At 37.3% G+C, this 9609-nt stretch overlaps 1 long non-coding RNA gene and 1 pseudogene across 3 annotated transcripts; both read left to right on the top strand.

Annotated features, from left to right (window-relative positions):
• The first annotated feature begins 2518 nt into the window (after window positions 1-2518).
• LOC147520171 (uncharacterized) lies at window positions 2519-4198 on the top strand (annotated as a pseudogene).
• Window positions 4199-4518: 320 nt separating this feature from the next.
• On the top strand, window positions 4519-7616 carry LOC147520170 (uncharacterized). 3 transcript variants are annotated; one of them, XR_015214385.1, is made up of 6 exons: window positions 4519-4751; window positions 5186-5228; window positions 5318-5441; window positions 6756-6863; window positions 7355-7478; window positions 7568-7616. It is a non-coding gene; the product is annotated as an uncharacterized LOC147520170 (long non-coding RNA). The 3 variants fall into 3 exon arrangements; XR_015214384.1 differs by lacking the exon at window positions 7568-7616 and having other exon boundaries at window positions 7355-7561; XR_015214386.1 differs by lacking the exons at window positions 7355-7478; window positions 7568-7616 and adding an exon at window positions 6973-7076.
• Window positions 7617-9609: the final 1993 nt, after the last annotated feature.

The following is a 9609-nucleotide window of genomic DNA, read 5'->3' as shown; positions in this document are numbered from 1 at the left end:
AGTGGGTCAAGTATAAAACTCAAATTCTTAATCTGGTTCCTTCGACTCTCATTTTGGAGGGTCAAACGAGAGGCCGGCCCGCCAAATCTAATTATATTGGAAATTTTATTGATACTAATAAGGATTTTACAAATAATTGGACAAACGCCAAACAAGTCAAGGCACAAGAACTCTTTTCCGAAATAGAAATCCTATTCTTCTAAAACAAACTCGTTAACCACCGTTATAACGCTATCGGCCCATAACCTTCTCAAGTCTCTCGGTAGTTCTCAACCGATCGTTGTTCCAAGAAACCAAAAGTTGGTCAAAACTAAACGGAATGAAACAACGCCGGGTTAGCCGCAAGCAAGCTTCCTCATGCTTCTCCATCTTTCCTACCGCCGCTTTTTTAGTCGCTTCTCCCACCTCAAAGACTCCATTTCCAAGCCCTACCAACGGGTTAGGCTCCAGCTATATCAACACACGCGATATCTCCCTCGCACTAATCAATCAGAGATCAATACATCCGCAGCCAAAGTGTGATCTTCCCTCATTTGGATCGCTGAGAAAATTAATAGGAGCTTCCCCTTTTTACTTGTACCCCAAACCGCAATGCAATCATCACATAAAATATCTCCGGGACATGATCATGTCGGTATTTGAAACCCGAAAAATGTCATACAATGTTTGATGGTCCCCGAAAAGCATCTAGTCTACTCTTTTGCAAACAGGCATGGACCACCATCGTAATACAAAGGAATCATGAGACGGTACCGAGAATAGAACGATACTCCACCGCGACATAATTGTCCAAGTCCCTCCATCTAATAGCAAGTAGAAAATCTTTATGCGTTCTGACCGCAAACATCCAATGATCGCCGACGAAAGCGCATAATACAAACTCCCTCAAGACCAGAACAATCTTATCGCAGAACGCTCACAAAACTTTTGTGATTTTGAGGGGACGACAAAGATTCACAACCTATAAAACTGAGGTCAAAATCGCGCATTACATACTCAATACACCGCTAGCAACATCAAGAATCTCATCTAAAGACACCGCCCACAACTCCTAAAAATGTAGTTCTAAAGCTCGTAAGTCCGACAACGAGAGGCCACAAAAGCAAAAGTAGAGACATCGCTGACAAAATAAATACCTAACCCACCAAGACGCATCGGGGGTGTTGATAAACGCCATTGCAAATCACCAAAGTTAGACCATCGTAAATCACAATACCCTAGAGAGCAAATCGCGGAGATGCCGATCAAAAGTTTTGTTGCCTCTAAAAAGGGATGGTGGACAAGCGCGAATCACAAAGACCAACTTAGAGAGCCCAAAGATAAGCACGTAAGAAAGCTAACTCACACTCGTGGATCTTTCAATATAGCTAAACGGTCCATCAAAGTCACAACCTTTTCAACACACTTGCATGAAGCAAGGCCCATGACAAAGGATGAATCGTTGTTGACCGCACTTCCAAATAATCACTCCCGGTGAACGGATACACTACACCATAATAGAATATTTACAACACGACCTTTTTGATTTGCAACGGTTATTTAGTGTTAGTAAGTTTCCAACGCTAAATAAGCGCTTGTTAATGTTGTCAGAAGGCTGCTTTATTTGGGTGAATTTCCGTGATTAATTGCTAACGCTTTTAAAAAGCGTTGGAGAAGTGTTACAAACTTAAAAAAATTTCACAACAAAGGGAAACCAAAAATATCGAAATATAAAACATAATTTTTTTTTCTCCTCTCTCTCTCTCTCACCGCGATTATTTCAAGATCCCTAATTTTCGCGACTCTTCAAAATCAAATTCCATATTGACCGAAAGTAAATAATCAAATCAAAGAAAGAAGAAGAAATAAGCGTTAGTAAGTTTCCAACGTTAAATAAGCGTTAGTAATATTGTAAAGCCGCTGCTTTATTTGGGTGAATTTCCGCATTAATTGCTAACGCTTTAAAAAGCGTTGAGAAGTGTTACAAACTTAAAAATTTCGTGGAACGTAGGAAACCAAAAATATCGAAATATAAAACATATTTTTTTTCTCTCTCTCTCTCTCTCACCACCGCGATTATTTCAAGATCCCTAATTTTCGCGACTCTTCAAAATCAAATTCCATATTGACCGTAAAACAAATAATCAAAGAAAGAAGAAGAAGAAAAAAGAAAACAAGGAGTTTGGAAGTCCATTTTGGACAAATATTTTTTCTTGAAGTTTGAGGTAATAATCTTTCATTTTCTTCTAGTTACTAACTTAATTAACTAGTCCTAATTATCGACATTGCAAGAAATGGATGAATTCCGTTTTTTCATTCCTTTCTTAGCTTATATTTTGCAAGAAATGGGTTGTTTAGTTAGTGTCTTAGAAATGGATGTTTAGCTAGTGGTTGTTTTTTAGTTAGTGTCCACAGCCCATATTTTGTCTCAAGTTGTAAGCGTCACTTGGTATCTAATTCCTCTTTTTGATCCGGTGGTTGGTGAACCACACCACCCAATTCATTTAATCGACACTTAGAGTTTTGTGGAATTTGATTGATGAAATGGAGAGTTTTAGCGAAAGATGTATCAACAATAGGTGGAATTGCAAACGGTTTTGTTTCTACATTCTTTTTATTCCGACACATTGGTTGCCTTTTTCCATTGTGGGTCGTGCTAAAAATGGACTCTTTCTAGAACTCTTTCGTTAGTAAGCATTTTCTCATATCTCAAAGGAGTTAGTTGTAGATCTATCTATGCTTTTCATTTTGAGGAATGATTTATAATCGGCCAATTTCTAATTCATGAATTTGTGCAGCTGCTTTTGGTGCTTTTTTGCATGTCATTTCAACTTCACTTCTTGGCATAGCAGCAATTACAATGGCAAACACCATTGTCGTGGCGAGGAAACAAAGGCATAAACTTGCTTTGTTATTGCTCATAATACTTGGGGTGGTTATGTTATACTATATTTGTTTGGTAAAGGTGGTCACAGCCATTCTCACAACCACCCTATGGAGAAAATGGCCCTCATCCTAGTTCCCTTTAGCGTGCCTCCTTGTGCAACAACGCTTCCAGATTTTTGTTTGTTGGAAACTCCTCCTCTATGATGGTTCTTGCAATTATAGTGCTCCTATTCAGGTAATTGTAGATCAAAAATTTTTTTTTTTGTTTATGTTTACTTTTGTATTTTTTATTTGACCCAAATTACTTTTTATCTAGTATAGTTCTGTCTTATTCTTTAAGATGTAAGAATAAATGAACCATCTTTCTAATTTGTGTCATATTGAAGCTTCAGAGGGTGTTATTTACTGTTCAAATGAAGTAGTGTCGACTTTGAGGCGCAAGCTTCTAAATTATAAGTACACACAAAATATCAAGTAACTTTTAATGGTCTAAGCTATGGAGTGCTCTGAAGGTCTTCTTTTATCCTTGGTTTATTAATTTGAAAGTCAATTATATTACGTTCGTTTTTATGACCGCTTTTCTTTAAATCATCGTATTTTATATTTTTAATTGATTCCTCTCATAACTTAGTTTCTAGAGAAACATTTAAAGGAAACACAAAAAGAATTGTAGCACAATATGTTGAACAGGTATGAATTCCATACCTTGGCCAGCCCTCGGTCTAAGTAATGTGCTTGGCAATCATACCTACTTCTAAGAAAAATCACGTTGTGGCAAAATATATCTTGTCTTTTTAACTCTTAAAGCTTTAAGTAGTAGAGAACATCTTTGAGTTTAGGATTCTTATGTAGATAATTATAATCAGCTTCGGTTGATGTCTTCTAAATAACCCCGCATCGACAATGATGTAAATATCTCAGTAGCACCATAACTGTGATGACATCACCGGTGGCTCTCTCATTCTAGCATGGAGCAAGCCAGCTCAAGTTTCATCATGGAGCTTAATGATAAACTTCCGGTAGGGTCAATCTTTGTGTCTTGTCGGAGTGTTGACACTTCTCTTTCACGATCATGACCATGATACCGACGTTTATTCTATTGCTGGTGTGGAGCATTTGAATAGGAAGCTGATTGGCCTGTGAGACCTTTACACTTTCTAGTCTTAATCCTTTGTAATAGAAGAATTTGTGAGTTTACAAGTCATCAAAAGTATGGTTCAAGTTTTAACTTTCCTCGTGTATTCTATTTTTTCAGGATTATAGTGAAATGGCCCTAGCCTATAGGCCATCTCATGCAGATGCAACCTATGTCTTCAAGTACGGTGTGAGAGCAAAGTCAGGTGACCTCTTTTTTCTAGTAGTCGACTCGTTGTAAATCTGATTTTGTGCACACTCTTTAACATTGCTGAAAATTGGAAATGTAGGGTGGTGGTAGGTCTTCTCATGAGAGGGAAACCATTGGTAGAGTTGCACCGGTGCTTTATTGCAAAGATTATTCTTAGAGCATATGCCGAAAGCAGGTAGGTTTCTTATGTTTTTTAATTGCACGCTAATGTTCATACACCAATATTTTTCCTTTTTGGAGGATTTCTAATTAAAATTTAGCTTGAATTAAGTCGAGGGCTATGGTAGCCGGGTCATTCAGGTTTATACTAGTAGTAGTTGTGGGAAAGTTGATAAGGAGGATTCATGGTTTTTAGAGAGTTATCAGAAACATCCTGGACAGGCTACTACTTTTTTGAGGCATATTAAGGAAGGGGTTGATATTGTGTCGAAAGACAAGGAGGCTTTAGTTTTGTTTAGTGGTGGGGAGACTAGGAAAGATGCTGGTCCTAGAAGTGAGGCTCAGAGTTACTGGGCTGTTGCTGAATCAAAAGACTAGTTTGGTGAGTTTGTTATTGTTTTTTGAGTTGTTTGATTATTACTTGTTAGATATAAGTGCTCTCCACAATTTTCATTGCACCATCCGAGTTGTAGTGCAATGAAAATTACTTTTTGTACTTGAAATCTTGAATATGACACGCAAGACACCACAGATATGATCGTCTGTAATTACCTTTATTTACATGTATTTAACATACCTGTGAGACCATCTCACGTAGTGCTTGGGCTAACAACTCCCAAAGATGACAACATTCCTTGCTAGACGGATCCGAGCTTCTTCTACCTATAATTGTTATGACCATACGCGCCCTCCGAATTACTTCTTCTTGAACGTGAGTTCAAGAATAGCATGAAAAAACTTTTTAGTCAGATCTCTAGATGTAGGAAACTTATACCCATGAATATGAATTTTAAAAGTCCTCTAAACTATTTTCAGGTTGATTGGAATGTTTGAACTCATGTGGCCTTATCTGGACAAGGTGTGTGCTAAAGCTTATAAAATTATTAATCATGCAAGTGTCTTCTAATACTCTTTTTGATGGGTTAATTGTTGACGTTTGTTGTTTAGGCCATCTGCAAGACTGCAAAGAATATTGCAAAGCCCATTATAGCTGAGCAAATTCCAAAATATAAAATTGATTCAGTGGAGTTTGAAGAACTTACTTTGGGTTGCCTGCCTCCAACTTTTCAAGGTTAGTGATGCTACTCTTTAATTGGTAGTTTCTGCTGATAAATCATCTTATTTGTATTGGGTTTACAGTAGGTCATCGTGAATGCTAGTTTGGGCTCTCAAATTAGAGTGTGGGTTGAATTAGAATATGGGTTGAATTAGGAGTAAATACCATAAGAGCGTGCACTACCTTAAGATATGATAAAACCACCAAAACCACAGCCCCAAGAAGAGCTTTTGGAAATATCCGGCTTGGATTTTGTACCTCCCCTGCCAATGTACTTGCTTTATCCCAAAATTTAAGTTCCAAAACATACTATTAAAGTATCCCTCCAATCCACCTTTACTGAAATCAACAACTAGCCATTTTTAGGCCTTATTCGAGGAATTGAAAGAAGTCCCATTACTAAAAATGGCAAAAAGCGAAGGCAAAGGGAAACAAATTGAAACCCAACAATATTGAGTCCTCTTCAGAATTCAAATATGTCAAAGACACAAGTAAGTCCCAACAAAGCTGGAATTCGAAAGCAATCAACCGGTTGAAAATTGGGAAAGAACGTTTCAAGTAATCCGAAAACAAAATGGGGGTAAAGTGCATTATCCGAACTCCATCGAACCACTTCCGGAATCCTTCCCGAAAACCCAAAAGGGCCCAAACGCCGCTAAAATTCAGAGAACATACCCGCCATTTTCGTGGATAGCTTGTAGCAAGTTCAAATTTGTAACTAAAGGCTTCGGAACACTCCAAAGTAGAGGAAAAATTAAAAACCAAGCAAAGATAAAAGGGGACCCCCCCTGCCTTGATCGAATCTTCAACCCCAAAAGGTCCTCCGAGACTTCATAGAAGATAAGAGCAATAAGGGGGTAAAAGTGTTAGTTTTGGATTTGCTTTCATAGTGGCTTCTAGGCATCGGGTTCCATTAGTTCTTCTTCACCCATGAAACAAAACCTCCAAATCAACTAGTATAGCGTAACACGGTGAGGATGGACCGTGGGTTCTGCAGATCTTGTAGAGGAAAAAAGTGTAACGCCAACATCGGCTTCGTTTTTGTTACAAACGAAAGCTAATGAAAGCCTACAAATGGTAGTATTAAGGTCTTATCAAGTCCACCGTGAATGATGAAAGGGGTACATCAATTGGTGATGCCCACAACAAAACCACATTACAAATGCACCAAATGCCTTAAAAGTGGATCGAAAGTATCTTATCTTGTTGTTAGACTTCATCATCCAATTTAGTCATTACTAATCTTAAACTCCATTTATATGCCTCGTTGATGAAATACTAGTTACTTACTTTTCTTTATCCCGATGCTTTATAAATTTCATTCCATAGGTTTGGGATACAAGGCAACGTGCTTGCTGCAATTCTTTTGACGCCCATAAAGAGTACATTTATGATATGACTTATCGCGGCTAATTCATTGAAACTTTTGGGAACGAGGTAGATCTATTTTCTTTCATATTTATGATATTTAAAATTGTTCTTTTATGCAACTCGCTTGCGATATGTTTCTTATTGAGGAATGGATAAATTGATTCATGATGACAAGGGCAATGCTACTATTTCTAATGATGGTGCTACTATTATGAAACTTCTTGATGTTGTTCATCCTGCTGCTAAGATTCTTGTCGATATTGCCAAGTCTCAAGAATCGAGGTATACAATAGAAAACAAATTTACTAATTTTAGTGATTGGCTGACTAAAAGAGTGAAATTTTTATGCTAAAGTTTATATTTATCTTAGAGTGGGTTATGATGGTTGCATTACTACAACATTTAACAGCTTATACTTTAGAGAAGATAATGACCATTAACAAGGACATTGTCTCAGAAAAAGTTGAGAGGGTATCATTAATAATTGTATTGGTTAGGTTTTAGGGATAAATTTGGAATTCACTTGTAATTTTAATGACCGGATTTATTGTCTACAGGTGGGTGATGGAACCACTAGAGTAGTTCTTTTTGCGGAAGAGTTTTTAAAGGAGGCCAAACTTTTCATTGAGGATGGTGTCCACTCAAAGTCTTGTACGTAGTTTTCGAGCTGCTTCCAATTTGGTAAGGAATTTAGATCTTTTGGTTTGATTGGATGGATATGTTCATGATAAATTATTCTAGAAGCCATGAGTTTGCTACTTATATTTCAGGCAATTAGCAAAATTAAGGAACTTGTTGCTACCACACTCTCTTCAAAGTTTTTTTACAAAAGACCTCACTCTTTTCAAATCTGATTGGTGGTGAAAAAGAATTTTTAACATCTATGGTTGTGGACTCAGTTATTTCAATTGGCAACTATGATACATTGTTTATTGTATTCTTGTATTCATTGTTTATTATAGGTTTAGCTGGTCTCGCTACAAAATATGATATTTTTTTTTTATTAGCAACCCATCAGCAACGGTTTATAACCGTTACAAACGAATTTTAAATTATTTTTTTTTAAATTAACTAACAACTTTGCAACAGTTACAAACCGTTGGTAAAAATTTTAACAAATTACCAACGCTTAAAAAGCGTTTGTGAAATAAAAAACCGTTGCAAAGGGTTTAAATATGTGTACGAAATAATTATAATAAGCGTTGGAAATTTCTGTTTGCAACGCTTTTTAAGCGTTGCAAATATTTCCAACACTTTACCCACGCCATATTTGCAACGCTTAAAAAGCGTTGCGAAAATTATTAGTAACGTTTTTTTGCCATTGCAAATAGCCTGTTATGGTGTAGTGATAAATCTGAAGAAAAAAGACCAGGAGTGGAGCGTCGTGGATCCAGTGATGGCCAAAATATCTCAGTTTTAGCGACATTAAGAACCAACCCGTAAGAAGGTCCTTCTTCCTGAATCATACCCAAAGCCGCCGCCACTGCTTTGTATCTCCGATCGAGTCCCATCATCTAGATACCAAGCCTCAGTAGCATCAACTCGACAACCGGACTGGATCTGCGAATCGGGGATGCAACACCGGTCAAAAAAAAGAAGGGACCCAAGCGGTCGCCTTTGCTGACCCCAAAGAGCCGACCATATGTAGCCATCCCCCATATATAACTTCGCAGGTTGACAATACAAGTACTCAACCCAAGGAGCAATAGCTGGGCAACGGATACGAACCTCTCTCAACATGGTAGTCCGATCAACCATGTTAAAAGCATTCTGAAAATCTACAAGCAGCATCGAAAAGAGAGGTACTGTCACTGTTAGCATACACTATGTGGTTGACAACGTGCAAAATCACTTCTGCTCCACCAGAAACACCAACCCCATATTGAAAATCTTGTAAGTATCCTACCACATCTTGGGAAACTCCTTTCATTGCAATCTTGGAGACCAGCCGACGCCAAACCATCCCCACGGCTATAGGATGAATACTATTATCCGGCTTGAGAAGTGAAGTAAGCGAAACACTCGCAATGAATTCCGCTAACAGCTACTTTGATTATGTATATCAATTTTAACTAAGTATACAAAATTAATTGTTATGTCTTTAGAAAAAAATAATAATAGATAGAGATGGTGGAAAAAATTATATTCTTAAAACATCTACATTATTCATACTTAACTATGTTGTTACTTGTTAGGTTGGATTTGTTTTTATGTATGATTTATATACATATCATTAAATAAATTACAAAAAACGCATATGTTATGTTATATTCTAATTTATCCCATATTGAAAACTAATTTAGTGATTTTTTTTTATACAATTTAGATAATTAAAGTATAATACATAAATATAATGTAAAATAACAAGAAAATGTATGAGGGCCAAGTGATGGCTGGTGAGAGCTTAATAAGGGCCGGGCTCATGTTTCATAACCTAGGCCCTAACCCACCCCTTATAAGCATGAGGGTCGGGTCGGCCCGCCCCTCAAATCTGTGAGGGCCAACTTTTGAAGGCATGAACATGCAATTTTGAGGGGCGGGTTGAGGGCCTGATGGCCAAATTATCACTCCTAGTTAGTTTTCATATCTGTTTTTAAATTTAAGTATGTTGGGTTTGGGTTTGGATATAAATTTTGGATTTTTTTAAAAAAATTTAGTGTTATCCAATCGGATCTACCGAGTTTGGTTCAAGTTCGGATTAAACATTTCGGTTTGGTTCAAATTCAGATATGGTAAAACTATTCAGGTTTTAGGGTGATTAAAGGGTAGCCCCCCCCCCCCCCCCCTTATAAAAACCCTCATGATTGAGGGT

This window comes from Coptis chinensis, chromosome 2 (assembly GCF_015680905.1).
Source record: "Coptis chinensis isolate HL-2020 chromosome 2, ASM1568090v1, whole genome shotgun sequence".
NCBI classification, from domain to species: Eukaryota; Viridiplantae; Streptophyta; class Magnoliopsida; order Ranunculales; family Ranunculaceae; genus Coptis; species Coptis chinensis.
Note: the sequence above shows the minus strand (reverse complement) of the source record. Positions and strands in the feature narration are given on the sequence as shown.